Here is a 19,277-nt window from a genome sequence, read left to right on the forward strand (position 1 = left end):
TAAATATGTGTACCTGATGATCAGTTCCCCCGAGCACTTATTGGTTCAGAAAGAACACCTTGCGATCCTTTCCCCAACTACCAGCCTTTCTGTCCAGAGATATTTGCTTCAATAAAATGAAAATGACTGGCACTCTTGGGTGATCACCAGCAGCAAAACAGAGAGGCCAGCAGAAGGGAACGTGGATGAAATGAGCTTGGAGAAATCACTGAATAAGGTCTCTGGAAAGGGAGAGAAGGGGTTAAGGCGGGCCTGACTGAGGCATACAAAATTTTAAAAGGCATAGTTCAGGTGGACACAAAGAAGATATTTCTCCACAGCAAAGTTGCCCAAGACTTGAGGATGTCAGTTTAGGGTAAGGAGGAAGAGACTGAGAGGGAATTTGAAAAGAATGTTTACATCCAGAGAGAGTTTGGAATCTGGAGCACACTGCCTGAGTGGTTTGTAGAAGTAGGCACTCTTGCAATGTTTAAAATGCATTTGAATTGCCAAAACATAGAAACCTGCAGACCAAGTGCTGGTAAACGAAATTAATGATAATGGTTAATCGATGGTCAGCATGGAAATGGTGATCTGAAGGGGTTGTGTCTGTACTCCCTGACTCTATGACTCTGTCTAGGATTTGACCTCAGATATAGAGCTGGGGTGAACTTTGGATGTGTGGTCTAGTGACTCAGCAGTTGTCAGATAAACTGACTGATACAAATCTTATTGACAAAGATTGTACAATACATTAGTGAGGCTGTGTTTGGAATATCTTTCAGTTTTGGTTATCTGCTATAGGAAAGATGCTATTAATCTGGAAGGAGGGCAGAGGAGATTTGCCAGGATGTTAATGGAACTCGGGACTGAGTTATGGAGAAAGGTTGAGCAGCTTGAGATTTTATTCATTAGAGTGTAGGAGAATAAGGAGCAATCTTACAGAGGTATATAAAATCTTGAGAGGCACAGATAGAGTGAAAGTAACTGTAGGATGGGAGCGGAGAGATTTAATAAGAACCAGAGGGGCAAATTTTGCTTAGAGGGTGTTCTGTATATGGAATGAGCTGCCAGAGATTGTGATTGAGGAAGGTAGGAGGTGTAGGTAGGTGTCAGAGAATGAGAATGGAGTTGGTGGATATGTGAGGAAAAATGGGTTGCAGTGAAATTGGTGGGGAAAGGGATTTCTGGGATTGCTCAGAGAGCTGTCATGGACCTGATGAGTCAAAAAGCCTCCTTGTATGTCATAACAAAGTACGAAAGCAAACATGAGAATGGAGGAGATAGGAGAGGGAATTTAAGAAAAAAGTTTGCACGTAAGAAAGGAAGCCAGTCCAGGCAATGGATGGTCTGAGGGAGCAGAAATGATGGTTTTATTGAGGGGAATCATCCAAGATGAAATCGAGTCAAGCTTTTCATGGGAACAAGGGCATCAAACATGCAGATAAGGATGTGGCTAGCTGCTAGGTGGAAGGCTAAATCATGAAAAATTTTGAAACTCAAACGTGAGAAATAAATCTATTTTGGAAGGAATTAGGACTGGGAGAAGCAAAGGGTTTCACTCTGATGTGAGAGAGGGTCACTGGACAGTCATTAGAAACTGTAGTTGATATTTTTTAAACTTTCTAAGCCTGGAGCTGATGTGACCAATTAGTGTGGATCCATCACCAATGCTGCCTTTTCCACTAACACACTGAGCGTAAAGAATTGACCTTTGCTCTTTCTGATAAATACCACAAGCTGTAATAATGTTTTACAGAGTACAAGTGTGCCTTCTCCTGCATTACAAGTGTGACAACACTTCATCAATTGTGATGCACTGTGGGCATCCTGTGCTCATGAAAGGTACTATCATAATATGCCTTACTCTTCTTTAAATGTAATCTCTTCCACTGGTGGTTGTTGTGATGCAGGATCATGAGATTAGCTTTGAATTGAACACAATTCCTTTTTGGTTGAATATTTCTGAAGCTTCATTGCAAAAAAAATCAACTATTGAATCAGCTAGAAGAGGAAGTCAGCCAAATAACCAGCTTGGGCAGGGATTTTAGGAAAATGAAAAGGAAGACCATTTAAGTAGGAAATTGCACTTCTGATCTCCTTTTACAAGGAATTTATTTCTTTACAAAGCAATTATTTGCTTAGAAATTAACTGGATGTGTTGTACTTCAGACGAAACCTGCTCACAATGTGGCCATACACCAGAATTCATGCCAGGTTGCTGTTAAAGCTTAAAGTTATTTCAGCAGAATTATTTGACCATTTGCATTTTGTAATGTTCTGAGGCTGCCGAGTGCATTGTCTAGAGGCAAGTTATTTTTGTCATTATATCAGTTTGACATGCACCATTTAAGTAGATGGTCTCCAGAAAAGAAAAGAATATCATTATTTTTTAATCTCCTGGGTGTGGTGAAGCCAATATTCCATTACATGGGGTTGATATTACAGAATTCTGAATAAATCTGTAACACAATTAAGTGTAGAAAATATGCAGTATAGTTACATTTTCATGAGACATGGGAGCAGATTTAGGCCACTTGGCCAATCATGTCTGCTCTGCCATTCGATCACTGCTGATTTATTTTCCCTCTCAACCTTATTCTCCTGACTTCTCCCTGTACTCCTTGATGCTCTTACTAACCAGCAACCTATCAAGCTCCGCTTTACGTATACCCAATGACTTGGCCTCCATAGCTGTTGTGACAGTGAATTCCATCACCGTCCAGCTAAAGAAATTCGTCCCTGTTCTGTGGGGTTGTCTTTCTACTCTGAGGCTGTGCCTTCGGGTCCTGGATCTCTGACTAATGAAAACATCCTCGCCATGTACACTGTATTTAGGTCTTTCAATATTCGACAGGTTTCAATGAGATCACCTCTCATTCTTCTGAACTCCAGTGAGTACCGGTCCAGAGCTAACAAAGATCTCCTCATACATTAACCCTTTCATGCCTGGGATAATTTTCGTGAACCTCCTCTGGGACCCTCTCCAATGCTGGCATATCTTTTTTTAGATAAGGGACCAAAACTACTCCAAATGCGACCTGACCAACGTCATAAAGTCTTGGCTATGACGAATATGAACTAAGTTATTGCAAAACCGTATTGGGTTCACTCATATCCTTTTGGATGAGAGATCTATTGTTGATTCCTGGTCTACTCTGGATCAAACTCCAGATGCACTGAGATCTCTCGATCACAACCATCCCTATATAAGCTTGGACTGTAAAAGGGTAATCAATAAATGGGTCTTCACAGTGGTCTTCACTGTCATTTTTGATGTCACTCTGTCCAATTGTTACTCCAGCAACAGAGCAACAACTGAGATCCAGCAGTGATTTGTGCCCTTGAATGTGCCAGAGTGACAAAGGTTAACTTTATGTCAGGTAAAAATATATGATTACTTTCTGTGCCAGTATGAGCACATCTGAGCTGTAGATATAAAACAAGATAGGAATGCCTCCTCATCTTTGAAGATGCAGCTTATTATTTCTTCAAAACTATTGTTGCGGGCCAGGCTGAATTTTATCCCAGGATGGTCCTTTGGTATCATATGAAGGCACAGAGCCAATCATCTGGGTACAGAGGGACTTCTGATAAGTGTCCCACAACCAACTATTCCTGCTTCCTTTTCCAGATTTTCAGAGTTTCTACAAATTATAGCCTCCAGTACTGACACCACTATATCATTTCAGATCCCACCTCAGTTTCACGGCAACCAAACTTTCCCGGTCTTCCTTGTCAGTAGATCTTTTTTGAAGGAATTAACAACACAGGAAACCTCGGTGAGCCATACTAAACTAAGTTGTAATTGGCAACAGGATGGTTTAGGAGCTTTTGGATTTCTCTGCTTGAACAATATACCTAGTTATTCTTTTACTCCATTCCACTGGACAATTTTTGTCCATGTAGCTCCTGCATTACAGCCATTCAAATAATTTAACTTCACCCTTATAGAATTCACAACTCATAATCCTAAAATCTGAGATATGGAATAAAATACACCCTTATAGACTTATGTGAGAACAATAAAAAACAAATAAATAAACTTTTTTTAAAGCTCCTGTTTCCTGATGCATGCATGGATGATGCACCTTCCAGTTATGGACCATTTTCTGGGAAAGCAACCACTCTGTGATACATGTGTCACTCACTTGTAATCATTTAAAAATGTAATAGCAGATTCAAAGTGTCTGCTGAGCAATCATCTCATTAGGTATAATTTCATTGCAGGGGATAAGGGTGCTAATTTAGACTTGAGTTCGCTACTATATTTCTTCCTTATCTGACTAAGACCATTTAATCAGGAATAACAGTGATTTAGGAGGAAAACTGGCATCAGAAAATGTTCTTCTAAGACCAATAGGAAGGCAGATCTGGTGTCCATACTCTGTAAGTGTATATTCTTCATAAGTTAATAACAGACTCTGGAAAACTTTTGCAAATGAATGTACTATAAACACAAAGCAGTATCTCTAAATATTGAGTAACACTATTGGTAAGATCTCTGTAATCTCACAAGTAAATGGACACTATGAGGAAACTGAGCATTCAGTCAGGAATAAAAGAAGGAGAAACTCCAGGGAATTGTTAGCCTAGACAACGATGTACTAGACGATATGGAACTCAAACTAAGGGAGGATGCCTCTTGGTTAATTGACTTCAGTTTAATTTATGCTAAACATGTTTATCTCTATGAGCCTTACCTCAAAGGCAGGTTAAGGCAGACATCACCTTGGAGATTTCATTTCTTTAAAATGCTTGGCACAAAGTGTGCCAAGCAATCAGCCCTCCTCTGTCAGTGTTTCAGTGGTAATGGCACGTCTGATCCCCCTGCCAAAAGAACTGAAATGAGGCGATGCTGAGAGTACCGTGTGCTGGCAGGGAGAAACAAGATGAGCTGCTAACTCCTCTCGTTGCTTGAAAGCGCTTAAACAGCAGGCTCAAGAACAGCCTCTATCCTGTTGTTATGACTGTTGAATGATCCCCTAGTATGATAAGCTTCTCCGTGGATTGTCACCTTGTCGTGGTGGAGAAGCTTGTGTGGTCCCGAGATCCTGAGAGCGATGCCGTCTGGAGCTATGCTCCTGGTAGGGTCATCCATGGTGGTAAGGTCGAGGGTGAGGTCCCTGACAGAGAACAATCCAACCAAGACCTCAACAGTGGAACAGGCGGACGAAGTTACTTCAAACTCAACGGCTGTGAAGGCGGATGAAGGCTGCAACAAATCCATCAGCTCCAATCGTCGTGGTTACCATGCTATTGGAATCAGTTGGTTGATTTGTAAAGTATCGTGTGCTTCTTGGAGTGCAACATCAAGTACATGTTAAACAAATATATGCACAGGCGTCTTCACTCTGTGGGCCACTTCTTCAGAACGAATACCATCATCCTCGACCTCGAGGGATAGCCACGACAATGGAGTATGATAAGATGGACTCTTGACCTCACAATCTACCTCATTATGCACCTTACCGTCTGTCTGCACACTTTCTCTGTGAATATAACACCTTACTCTGTATTCTGTTACTGTTTTTCATTGTACTACTCAATGAACTGTTGTAATGAAATGATCTCCGTGGATGGCAAGGAAGAGATGTTTTTCACTGTACATCAATTCATGTGAGAATAATAAACCAATCCCAATTTTATTCTTTATTCCAACACTTATGCTGTTTAGATAACTTGTCTCAGTTTAAGCATGTAATAACACATGATCTATTTCTTCCTTCAATGGGTTGTCCTCTGTGTTACGTTGTGTTGCAGCAATAAAATCTTGCAATGATTTCAGTTTCTAATTCTGGTTCAATTTTTTTTTCAAAAACATTGGCAGGACTTTTTTTCCACTCCTTTCCATGTTCGAGTCCACAGGTTAATTAGAGAATTCTAACTAATAAAAGATATGCAATTCTGAGGTGATATCCCCTTTCAACAAGCCAAAGTAGTGGAAACAAACACAGCAATTTAAAAACAAATCTGGGAAGGAGGCTTGACAACACACATTTAAAGTACTAATTAAGGGGGAGGTGAAGTGCGGAAGAGCATGCAAGAAAGATTTTCTATTGAGAGCAGAAAGTCCATAGAAAGCATATAATTTAACCTCCTGCCTCTGTGTATTGAAAAATCTGATTAGAACGGGTTTAATTGCAGGCTGCTCTGGCTGTGAGGAGGGGTCCAGCGGAGCACACCAGCCCCTGGCACAGGATTATGACTGCAAACACTGGAAACCTTTCCAGTCTGACCTCAGAAGGCATCAGTCTGTAGCAGAGTTCTCGCTGACAGCTATTCAGGGGCTGTGACATGGTGTCAGATTAAAAAGATTCCCCCCCAAGGCCTCTTTTCCTGCAGCACATTGACTAAATGATCAGTGCATTATGTATTGTTCTACTTATAAAAAGATGGGCACCCACTGGCAACTTTATGATAATAATGGAACTAAAACGGATTCCTCATTTAAATAGTTGTTCAAAGCATGGGATGCATAAATCTACTATCGATTAAGTAAACTTGCAACTGAATCTGGCACATCTGGGGGGAGCAATGTGGAAGACTTGAGTCACTTGAGCTTCATGTCTCTGCAAGTTAAAGTGGAGATATATTACTCTGGCAAATGTTTCATGCATGCTGTGTACCTATTGTCAAATGAAGGTAAGACAGCAAACTGACGGCGTTCCTAAAACGTATAAATGTTAAGCCAGTTTGAATCTTAATCACAGTCTGCCCTGCTTTCCGTGGTACTGCATGAGGCATACATTCCAGGGTGATCAAGATCCTGGGTAGGCTGATTAGTCATAGTTGGCAATATGCCATAAGCCGTTCCTGGTATACCTCTTGGCAAAAGCCATAATGAACCGTCTCCTCAGCAGTGAAGCAGATGGTGTGCAGTGCTAGCTGTAACGGGAATGGTTAACTGTGGCTAACATATGTTACCAATAAAGCCGAATGACAAATGGGCATCACTGTGAATCTGACACCCTGTAAGTTAATATCCCCACGACTGCAGCCAGGAAATAAAAGCTGCATGCGTTCCATTCGTTGCAGCTGATTCATACCTCCACTCTGCAGTTGCTTCTCTTCCATGTTTCCCTTTCACTTCGCTTCGGGTTCCTATGAATGCCTGCAAGAAATTGAATCGCAAGGTGGCATATGGTAACATAAACAAAATCTGATGATAACTTTACTTTGAACTTTGAACTTTGGGTTCTTCAGGCTTCAGAAAAGATGAATTGCTTCAGATTCCTTTTCAACAGACTGAGTTTTTTTTTTGCCTCCATGCATTAATTTTCTCTTACAATTTTCCGCCTAATAGGTTAGATTTACCACAGTACATAATTATCTATTTAAATGTTTATTTTCCTTTTATATCATCTCAATGTGTACTTAAGAATGTATAAATAATTGTAGTTTTATACATATAAAAAAATGGAAAAGGTTATATGTGTGAAAAAAGTACATGATATTTGTGACTTCCTTATCCAAATAAAAATAAAATTTAAAAAAAACAATTTTCCGCCTCAACATCTGCATCTGTCATGATTTCCTGGCCCTACATCTGTATACATGTTAGGAGTCATGTGCTTCTAACACCTATAAAATCTGCTCAAAAATATTGGATGTTAACAGTTAATTTCCCTTTCTCTGTAAAACCTGACGACAGCATGCTGGTGTCAATGACACCATTTACCTTTTTGACAGGTTCGTTATGGAGCCGGGCTGGAACATCCATCTGTATTCATTTGGCACCTGACTCTGAACTCCAAGTTGGGGTCGAATGACAAATATTCCAGGGGATAAAGAACAGGTTAGTCATATTTCTTGAAAGGAATTGCTGCCAGAGAAGTTGAAGAAAATTTTGAAGAGATTTTATCATGGCTATGTGAAACATAAGTGTTCCTCCTGCGACATTTTTAACCAGCTATTACCCGCTTTCCCACTCTTTAAGTCAATATTCCAAGGACCCTTCCCCCAGGTCACTACACCTGCCGTCCCACTGTGAACACCAGGCATTAACCTGCTCAGATCTCCATAGGAGCTGCTGCAGTACACATTACGCCAACCCGATAAGTTGCCTTGTTGCAGGTTTTCCATATCAAATTCATCACAAGTCCAAATCATTTCTGTGTCTCAGCGCAAGCACTGGAGGCACTGTGAATCCTGTGGGCTGAATTTGGATATTGGTGTGGTGAAGGGGCTGGGGTTAATTTGCAGCCACCAACTTTCCACCCCATTTAACTCATAAATACCATCTGCAAGAGCATGTGTTCTTTTACATACCAGAAACAGTGTCAGTTTTGAGATGTTGCTTGGACTGTGTGTACTTTATTATAGCACCCTTACTCCAAAAGTGTGGAAATTGCTCTGGGAAAATATACAAGAAAGGAATACATAAAGAAGAATCTCAAGGTAATTTAACTGAGATAGCCAGAGGTTGCTCCAAGATTCCAGGGCAGAATAGGAGAAATATCTTGGTGTATTACAATTGCTGTCTGTCACCCACTCAGTGATATGACTGCCATCTCCATCATGAAGGACTTCCTTCACAGATCTGTGTGATTCCAATTAACAATTCTACTCCATTCCTGTGCACTAATCAAGTCTTGCTTGAGACCCAATTACTTGACCAACTGGCAAACAGGAGATTCCTCCTTCAATAGTTCTGCCATTTACCTCACTAGCTTGCTTAGAATTCAGAAGGGTCATTTTTAATTTAAGTGACATCAAGTCGGTGATGAATGTTCAAATTCTGTCTCCCAGGCAACCTCACTTGTATAAGGTCGACGAGTGGTGAAAGTGGCTGCTGTGTCTGCAAACACACAAAAATCTGCCCATGCTGGAAATCCAAAGCAACACACACAAAATGATGGAGGAACTCTGCAGGTCAGGCAGCATCTATGGAGAAGAGTAACCAGTCAAAACAGGACCATGATGAAGGGTCTTGGACTGAAAATTGGACTGTTTTACTCTTTTCCATAGCTGCTGCCCGGCCTGCTGAGTTCCTCCAGCATTTTGTGTGTGTTGCTCGGATTTCCAGCGTCTGCAGATTTCCTTGTGTTTGTGATTCTACCGTTCTACTGCAAAGTCTATTCGAGGAATGCCTACACTGAAGTTTAAATCTTCCCTTCCATGAGAGTTCAGTGATACTCTTTCTCACACTGCACCCACTCTGTGATCTCAGCGGTCCTCCATGGTTTTCAGGTCAGCTGAGAAATGTTATCTTCTCACCACAAAACCACGCTGGACTTAACAGGAGACAAATGAAGGAGGTGGAGGGGAGGAGAAGAAGAATGAACTATGAAAATTATCACAGCTGGGTTATTAGCTGGCAACACAAGATACTTTTAACGCTCATAAAAATGTGGGAAAAATTACAAGTCACCTATTTTCATTTAAGGATACGTAGACATTACCTCAGTATTTTTCCTCTCTTTTTGCACTATTTGTTTAATTTAAAAATATATATACTGTATGAATGCTTATTGTGTTTATAATTTTTATAGTTATGTACTTCATTGTACTGCTACTGCAAAACAGAAAATTCCATGACATATGCTGGTGATATTAAACCTGATTTGACCTGATGAGCTTGTTGCCCACGTACCTGATGATGAAGCACGCACAGTGTGGTGTAGGGCAGCATGCACCAAGCCACTCTCTTTGAGGCTCAAACTCGAAGGCTATAAACTCCAAAGAAAACCCAAACCATACTATTAAAAAATTTAGGAGCCAGGCAACAAATTTCCTATTGAGATATTATTTTGGAAACATGTCTAATTCAACTTTATATTATAAAGAGTAACATTTATGCATTGTAGTATTCAGTCTCTGATGAAATTCATTGTTAGTAATTATAGTTCTTGCTATTTTACAAATACACACCAATTAAGTATTAACATTAGGTTAAGTAATTAAAAAACTGTTATCCAAGATTAGCATTTGGAAGAAATTTGCTAACTACTATTGGCAACACAAACTAAATTGCACCTGAGAGTTTAAGACAAACTGCCGCGAAGAACAGCAATAACGTCCAATTACTGACCTTGGAGGAGTCAACATTCCAGAGATTAGAGTCACTGGGAATCTGCTTCAGAAACTCACTTCTCATAACTTAGACAGGCATTAATCTGGATTTAGTCAGTCAGCAAATAAGATATGACGAGAAGCAAAAGGATTGTGTGCAGGAATAGAAGCTGAATTGCTAATTGGAATCATGTTGCTGTGTTGAGAAAGCACTGCCGACAGTGGAATCTGTAAGCCCACACCCCTTGTTGCGGTGTGACGGGAGGTGAAATTTGGATCTCCTAATGAGAAGGGGGTTTGTTAACAAAGACATGGTACTGCTTTTAACCTAGTGCAGTGTAATTCATGAGAAAAACTAGAAAAGTATGGCAAGTACGAATTATTTAGGTTACAAAATCGCACTGTAAACACAGTGGTATTCTTCAGAGAATCCCATTTGTCATTATTATATTTTTCTCCAATTACTCTCAATTTAGTTCATCAAATAAAAAAAATTCCACCAAACCTTAACTATTTTGAGTTGTAATTTCTGGATGACTGCAAAGTCTGTGGTTTAATTACCCCTCATACCATCTCTTACAAGTTTTAACAAGTAACTTCAAAGCTCCGTGTTTATTTTAGTTGGGTACTTTTACTTCCAAGATCCCCTAATATTATACATTTAAGAAAGCATGAAAGTAGAAATTAGCAGTAATTGTCCAATCAGTGGGTAAAAGTGGTGCCCAGAGTCGTGTATGTGGAACCGACTGGGCCATAAAGGATTTGTGCTGTTGACTGCTCTCACCAAGTGTTGATGAGCTCAGCCTCAATGACCTCATCAGGAATGTAGCACAAGTAACACCCATGGAACTTCAATGTGAGTCAACTCCTTCAATGTGGAGGGATGAAAATTATGTAATTACTTTTTTAAGGATTGCCAGGCTCTGTTTAATATCACTTAGAAGGTAATAAATAATCAGAAGTGAGATTCTCGCTCCCCCTACACACACAATCCATTTTAAAATCTGTGCTATTTTGCAGAGACACTTCTCAAGTTGTTCCATTTCAAATCAATCAGAATAAGTTGTTTTAACATGCTTGATCTCTGTTATTTTTTAGTCCTGCAATTTATCAGGTTCTGTCTGTTTTCTGGCAGGACAGAGAAGAAAGGCAACAGATATTAACTTCAGCTTAAGTTTACCGTTTCACAGGAACAAAACTGGTTCGGAAAACCTGATCTGTCCCTTTGGGTTTGACATTGCCCGTATCATATTAAAAAAAATCATCTGAAAAGAATTGATTCAGTTGGACTTTGGTTAAGTGCATATCATATAATGTAGCCATTCAAAAAGAAGCATGTGTGTTGCTAGATGCAGCAACTAGACTCAATTAAGAAGAACAATACAGTGAAGTTCAATTAACTGGGCCATTGGTTAATCGAGGAAACCGCTTATTTGGGACAACTCTTAAAGAACAAAAACAAATCAAAAAAGGTGGGATTAAGTTGAGACACTATGCCACTTAATTTGGGCTTGAGACTGTTGCCGAACAGTTTCTAACTAGTGTCTGCCATGTACATGCCGTGATGGCTGTTAGACATGATACCGTGCTTAGAACGATCAGTTTTTAAGTCAGTTGTGTGTGTTTGTGTTCAAAAAGCAGTGATTTTTGTCGGCGATAGTTGGCAAGTAATAAACAGTCAGACAATTCAGAACTGTTTTGCTCACCGCAGTTTCAAACATTCTGGCTTGCAGATGACAGAAATGGCCCGAGGTGAAAATGAAAAGGATTTTGCTACTTGAACAAGTTTGGAATTACAATAATTTGAAGATATCAACAATCATCTTGAATATTACAAAGAAAATGAAGATTTTGAGGATGCAATCATTGATAGCATTGTATGAAGGCAGTCCATTATCTGCACTGGTTGTCTGGGCTGATTTTATTCATTTACAGTCAATCAAAGGAATGTGGCAGCATACACTGGATGGGTGCTTCCATCGATAACTATTAGGAATAATACAGTGTTACAGTACTGTAGTAGTATTGGTAGTATTCTAACCTGTTCTGTATGTCGTTTAAATACATAACTTGTTACTCAGTTAAATGGCAGCTTATCTTTTTTATATCTTTTTATTTATATTCATGGAACTTTGGCTAATTGGGGCAGCTGCTTAATATGCCAGAATATGTTGGTCCCGATGTGTCCCAATTAACCAGAATGCACTGTGTAAAACATCCTATAGATTAAAGAATAGTGCCTCGAATAAGTTTTAGAAAAAGTAAATAACCTCAAAGTTTATCATATTAACATTTCATTTTAAAGGCCACTAGTTTAGTTGCCAGTATATATGAACAGACTTTCTTTAACTTCATCTGTAAACAGAGCAGTATTAGTTATGGAGTATTATGAACTATGCAATATGTTGCAGAAAACTTCAGCTCAATAATGTGTTAATATCTAGAAGTCCTTATTTCCAGGCAAAATGGTACTAGTTTAAATTTACCTTGGTTTATGTAGATATTACAATAGCTGCTGTCCCAAATAATCCTGAGGTAAGATAATCCTGCAAAAGAATTAAATACTGAGTAGAGTGGAGATGATTTAGTATGTACTGATTTTTCACTTAACTTACCTTCATATCTTGTTACAGGATACCCTGATACCACTGTATTGATTTTCTGGTAACAGGACAGCCATGGCGAAGTCACGATGAATGAAATTGGAGTGGGGGTCAATATCAAACCTCTCCGGCTAAAGTCACCATGGCAGTTGAGAAATCTCAGCTGTATCACACATGAGCAATCCATAGGACAAACTTAATAATATATCTCTCCAGTACAATATAAATTGAATGTTAAATCAAAATAATTCAAACATGAAATAAACTAATTCACGGCTGAGGCTTTCTATTGGGTGGCACTTGAAATATATGAAGCACCATTATTCCAAATCAGGAACGTTAGTAGCATTTGAGCTCCTGGTCAACCGGTGCTCTGTAAAAACACTTATCCAAAGGACGTCAAACCTCTTTCCTTCTATTCACCAGCCAGCATGTCATTTCCCTTCTTCACCATGTTATCTTCAAATCCTAAAACACATGACCCACTTACCATGAATTAAAAAATTAGCATGTGGAAATGAAATACAGTGGATTCCAGTTAATTGGGACACACCAGGACCAGTACATTTAGGCCCAATTAAGTGGTTGCTCCATTTAATTGAAGTTTCATGGAAGTAGATAAAAAGGTATAAAAAAGACATACTGAATGACAAATTATGTATTTAAATGAAGTATAGAACAAACTAGAACACTACAAACAGCATTACAGTACTATATAACTGTGTATTAGTTCCTACTAGTTGTTCATGGAAGAATTCATCCAGTGTGCACAATGAACAAAAGCAGCGAAGATAATGGGTTGCTTTTATACAATGCTGTCGATGATTGCATCCGCTAAATCTTCACTCTCATTGTAACATTCAAGATGATTGTTGATACCTTCAAACTTTTTGTATTTCCTAATTTGTCGAAGGGATGTAATTGTTTAGTTTTCACTCCTGGCCATTTCTGGCAACTCCAAGCCTGAATGCTTGAAACCACAGTGAGCAAACCGTTTCTGAATTGCCTTACTGCTTATTTCTTGCAACTATCGGTGACAAAAATCACTGTTTTTTGAACACAAACACACAAAACGGGTGCTATTTGAAAACTGTTCACTCCAAGCACACTGTAGTATCTAACGGCCATACAAGTGCAAGTGACTGCCGATAGTTAGAACCTGTTTAGCAACAGTCTCCTGCTTCAATTAAGTGGTATGGTGTCCCATATAAATGAAGGAAATCCTGGCAATTTTCTCCATTAGTTTTTGTACTTTAAGGGTTACAGTTGTCTCCCACTTCTCGAACATTCGCTTTATGAAACCTCACTGTTACAAAAGACCTACATTAGTTCCCTGTTTTAGCTAACAGAAGGTGTTTTCACTGTTATGAAAAAAGGCAGTGTGCGAAAAAAAAATCAGCACGTGCCCTGAGCAGCCGCTCTCTCTTAGATTCAGAATGGCATTCTCACCGGTATTGCTTAAACACATGCCTGTGAGCAGCTGTTAGCGAGATGAGTTCTAAGGTATTGGAAAAGCCTGAAAGAGCTCGTAATGTGTTGCACTTAGCGTAAAACTAGACACAATTAAGCATTTTGATCATGGTGAATGAAGTAAGGACAAAGTAAGTTTGGCTCGTGGAAGTTGACGAAGATGATGTTGAAGAGATTTTGGCATCCCATGACCAAGAACTGATAGATGAAGAGCTGATGCAATTGAAAGAGAAAGGATAACAATCGAAACCGAATGAGTAATGATAAAGTACGACTTTAATTTTGAAAGGGTATGTCGGTTTAGAGCATATTTACAAGTTGGTTTGAGTCCTTACAAAGAACTGTATGATAGAAAAATGCATGAGGCTCAGCAGTCAAGCATACTGTACTGTCGTTTTTCAAGCCTTCCACATCAGACGACGAACCTCGACCTTTGACATCGAGGCAGGTGGAGATAGGAGAAGATGAGCTGCCTGCCCTAATTGACGATGAGATGACACCCCAGTGTCCCACCACCCCAACCCCCAGGCTGTGGACAGATACCAATTTGTGGAGAATGCAGCGGTGGCCGGGAGGCACACAGCACATCTTTAAGAAAAAAGCCGAAACAAACATGCTAATTAATTAGGTGCCTTCCGGCACGTAATTAATTAGCATGTTTATTTCGACTTTTTTCTTAAGGATGTGCTGAGTGCCTCCCGGCTACCGCTGTACCCCTTCATGCTTTGCGGATCGGTATTGGTCGGCTGCTCAGAGGGTGGGGGCCACTGCACTACCCAAACTCCGACGATTCAGCCTAACACACCATCATCAGTGTGCTTGGCGCTGTCTTCCAGATTCCCGTAAGTGATACTACACTGTACATACATTATTTCTACTTTATATCGGCTGTGTATTTTTACGTGTTATTTGGTATGATTTGGCAGCTTCATAGCTTAAAGGTTACTGGAGAGCGCTTGCATGAGATTTTCACTATGGAGAACAGTTCAGGCAATGATTGTGGAAAAGTATTTCTACTTTATATAGGCTGTGTATGTATTTATCATATCATTCCTGTTTTTACTATATGTTACTGATATTTTAGGTTTTATGTGTTATTTGGCATGATTTGGTAGATTATTTTTGGGTCTGCGAACGCTCACAAAATTTTCCCATATAAATAAATGGTAATTGCTTCTTTGTTTTACGACATTCCGGCTTACGAACCGCTTCATAAGAACGCTCTACCTTCAGATGGCGGGGGAAACCTGTATTCTAAATAAGCAGCTGCCACGATTAACTGATTCCCAATTAACTGGATTCCAGTGTATTTAAATATGCTGTCTGTCCATCTAAAGTGGATTGGTTTTTAATCTTGTTGTGCATTTAATATTTGAGTAATACTGTAAATAAAGATTACGCATTCTTTATTTGTTCAAATAATTCATTAGGGGTTATATGTAGAAATATGTGAATTGCATACGTCTGTGCCTTGCTTAAAGTAAAAATGAGCACCCTCGAGTTACCTCCTGGCTCCCTAGTTTTACTTTCAATTAATTTTTATGTTTTGAAATTACAAAACATAAACAAAAGTTCCTCCAGCATTTTGAGTGTGTCTCTTGTTTGTGATCGAACACTTAGGAACATGTTCCTAAATACCCATACACTGGCCTCGAAATTGGATTTCACTCTATTCCAGTGTACCAAAGTGCTGGATGTAGTATAACCATCCCTACGGGGCTGCTCAAAAAACTCATGGTATTAGGAAAACTTAATTTAAAAAATTCAGTTTCTTTTTACTTTGTTCTTTAAAGATGCATTTGCACCTTCCCAGTGGCAGCTACCTGCAGAGATTAGAGTCAGTCTGTTCTGAATTACTGATAGTTGTTCTGTCTGCCATTATGTCATGGGGAATATCAAATCAACCAATCATTGAATGCCATGACTGACATCACTCTCCACTGACTTTTAGTGAAAAAAAGAATTGAATCGGATTTCATTTATGGCACGTTGCTTACAAAAATATAAATGAAATAATAGCAGCAAATACTGGAAATACTTAGAGAATATCCATCATCTGTCAAAAGAGAACCAGAGTAACAATTCTGGTTGGAAACCCTTCAGCAGTTAAAGGCTTCTGATGAAGAGTTTATGAGCTGAGATGTTAACCCTGTTTCTCCTTCCATAAAATCATCCTCATTCTGCTATGCTCTGATGAATAAGGTCCCAGCCGCTCAAACTCTCTCCTTAACCCAGTCCCTCAACTCTCGGCAACATCCTAGTAAATCTCCTTTGCACTCTCTGCTTCCTAATGTCATCTTTCCTATAGTAGTGCAACTAAACCTGAACATAATCTTCCAAATGTGGCCTTGGTAACATCTTGTACATCTTATAATGATAGAGTAGGCACCTCAAAGCTCTTGAGAGTTATCATCAAAGCTATCTCATCAAACATTTCCAAATCCATTGGAAGAATAAGTGAATCAATGTTAGCATCCTCTTCCAGGCCAACATCTGCAGCTTTGAGGCCCCAATTACACTCAGTGGTCTTTAATGGACAGATCAAGTTACTTGCATGCACCAGACTTCCAAAAAAGATAGTTCTGTTCCAAACTCTATCATGGGAAGTGAGTATCATCAGGTCAAAGGAAAAGATTCAAGAATATTCTCAAAGCCTTCTTGAAGTAGTGTGACATCACAATCGACCTGAGGGAATTCTTGGTCCAAGAAACATCCAAAATAGAAAAAGAGTACTCAAGGAAACATAAAGAATCTTGAGTGTATTTATCAGGAGTACACAGCAGCTTATCATAAATGGTGGTGAGTCTGTATCACTTTCCAAGCTGCCCTCTCCTGCTGGCCCCATCATGTGCCTTCAGCCCCAGTTCCACAGATCTCACATTTGCCTCATTAGCCACCATAACACTGGAGTGGAAGGAAATTGTCCCAGCATCTGCAGATTTTCTCTTGTTTAGAAGGAAATCGTCTTCATTCATGAGGAATGGCCTGAGAACAATGATTGCTGAATCAGCCACTGTGTTCATATGGCTTGAATTGTTCCAATTTCCAATGTTATTAGAAGCTTTCAAACATATACCAATGTATGTTGGCAATATGTAGGAAGCCAACAACAGACCATCAAGTTAGTTTTTGAGGTACAGTAGATGCAACTGCAAAGGTCCAGAGGGCGTTCACCAGAATGATCCCGGGAATGAAGGGGTTAACATTTGAGATTCGTTTGATGGTTCTGAGCCTGCCTTCACTGGAGTTTAGTAGAATGAGGGGAAGAGGATCTCCTTAAAACCTATCGATTATTGAAAGGTCCAGTTGGAGTGGATGTGGCAAAAATGTTTCTGATAGTTGGGGAGTCTAGGAGCAGAGGGCACAGGCTCAGAATACAAGGATTTCCCATTAGAACAGAGATGAGGAGGAATTTCTTTAGCCAGAGAGTGGTGATTCTGTGGACTTCATTGCTGCAGGTGGCTATGAAAGCCAAGTTAATGTGCATTATTAAAGGAAGTTTGATAGGTTCTTGATTAGTAAGAGTATCAGAGGTTATAGGGAAGGGAGAAGGCAGGAGATTGGAGTTGAGAGTGATAATAAAAAAGCCATGATGGACTTGATGGGCCAAATAGCCTACATCTGCTCCTAATTTTTATTACCTATGGTCTAACATACATGGAAGCATTGGGAGCATAAAGGGGTTGTGTGAGGTAAGTGGTTTGAACCTTAGTTACTGAGAAAAATGAAGCATGTCAAGCAGGCCTTTTCTTGGTGTGTATTTTCAGCTCTGGGGAGATTTGCACCAATGTAAAAAGGGGAAACCACACCATCTTCTACACAGCATTCTTTGGGCATGGTTTTCTAATGCACTCTTAACTTCCAACAACCATCCCCACATCAAAAAAGAATTCATTAATTTTAGAATGAGTCATAACCTTCAGATGGTTGGAAAAAACAAGAAAAACATGAACATATAGGAAAGATTTAAATATTCTTGGCAAGTTTTATTACGGCAGTAATTAGACCTTCAGGGTGAGGTGAGACTCTGGGAACAGTCAAAACTCCTTTCACAGTTTATGATGTCATGAGAACTTCTTCAATGCATTTACTGCCTTGTAGCATGCTGCTAGTCGTTTATCATCCTTCAGAAACAGCCACGCAAGTACACCACAACTTTGTTTAACTCCTTTGTTTTCAGTGAGGTAGGGGATTTGCCACAGATTCAACTCTTGAATAAAGATAGTGTAAATGACAATTGAAGTAATAACTCCAGCGTTGAAGGCCAGTTTAAGAGTCAGTCATGGATTTCAAGCTGGTTACATTGGAGTAAAGCCAGTGTAAATGTCTCCTGTAGACCCCAGACTACGCACTGCCAGGTTTTTCTGTTGCCTAGTGAAGCTAATACAAGCAGGCTGATATCAGTGATGCATGACCACCAGTCTCTTGGCACCAGGTTATTTTATAATTTAATTCAGGTGTGTGAAGTTCAACCTTGTTCTACTGTGACTACAGCATCAGGGCAACTACATAGTAACTCAGTATCAAGCTTACTAGAAATTAATCCCTGGAATTTCACCAACTTAGCAGCCTGCAGTTGTCAGTCTGCTTCAACATAGTCGTTGTTAGGACGTGGCGGACGATTTCCTTCCACGCTGCTCTGAGATATTGGGAAGTCATGTACTCGGCAGGTTACACAGTGGTTTGCCTTTGTCTTCTGCAGGGTGAGTTTAAAGAGATCACCAGCTCTTGCAGTGGATGACCAGGACGTCTAAGTGCCTTGTCGTGCTCTTAGCGCTCCACCACACCTGCTGGTCTGCCTTCTTGACCGTTGGACTATTAATTGGTCTCTTCCACTCAATCCGCCAAGGCCAGACTTCACACGCTGGGACAGGCAGATCCCCTACCTCACCGAGGGTCGAGGACCTGTCGGCTACCCTCACCTGGTTTGGCCCGTCTGCGGAGACGGTTTACCGGGGTGTGGCCGTTGCATGTGCTACAGCTACTTGGAGCTGCAAGTGAGAGCTGAGCGCCATGTGGGGACCAAAGGTGGACGAGCTGCCCTGAGAAGGGCATGGCAGCCCCCCCCCCCCACCAGAGGTGCTACCACTCCCTAGACACTCCATACACCCCAACATAGCACACATAGATTAATTTGCAGAGTCTTGGTAAACTTTTTGGATGAAGTGGAAAAGTAAGAGTTGCTCTCCAGAAAGTATTAACAGATTCGTT

At 40.1% G+C, this 19,277-nt stretch overlaps 1 long non-coding RNA gene across 1 annotated transcript; it reads right to left on the reverse strand.

Moving 5' to 3' along the window:
* Positions 1–5,669: 5,669 nt before the first annotated feature.
* Positions 5,670–8,223, reverse strand: LOC140211399 (uncharacterized). The gene is made up of 3 exons (XR_011889447.1): positions 7,661–8,223; positions 7,029–7,093; positions 5,670–5,866 (listed from the first exon to the last, which is right to left on the reverse strand). It is a non-coding gene; the product is annotated as an uncharacterized lncRNA (long non-coding RNA).
* Between the last annotated feature and the right edge of the window lie 11,054 nt (positions 8,224–19,277).

The sequence above is a fragment of the Mobula birostris genome, chromosome 17 (genome assembly GCF_030028105.1).
Source record: "Mobula birostris isolate sMobBir1 chromosome 17, sMobBir1.hap1, whole genome shotgun sequence".
NCBI classification, from domain to species: domain Eukaryota; kingdom Metazoa; phylum Chordata; class Chondrichthyes; order Myliobatiformes; family Myliobatidae; genus Mobula; species Mobula birostris.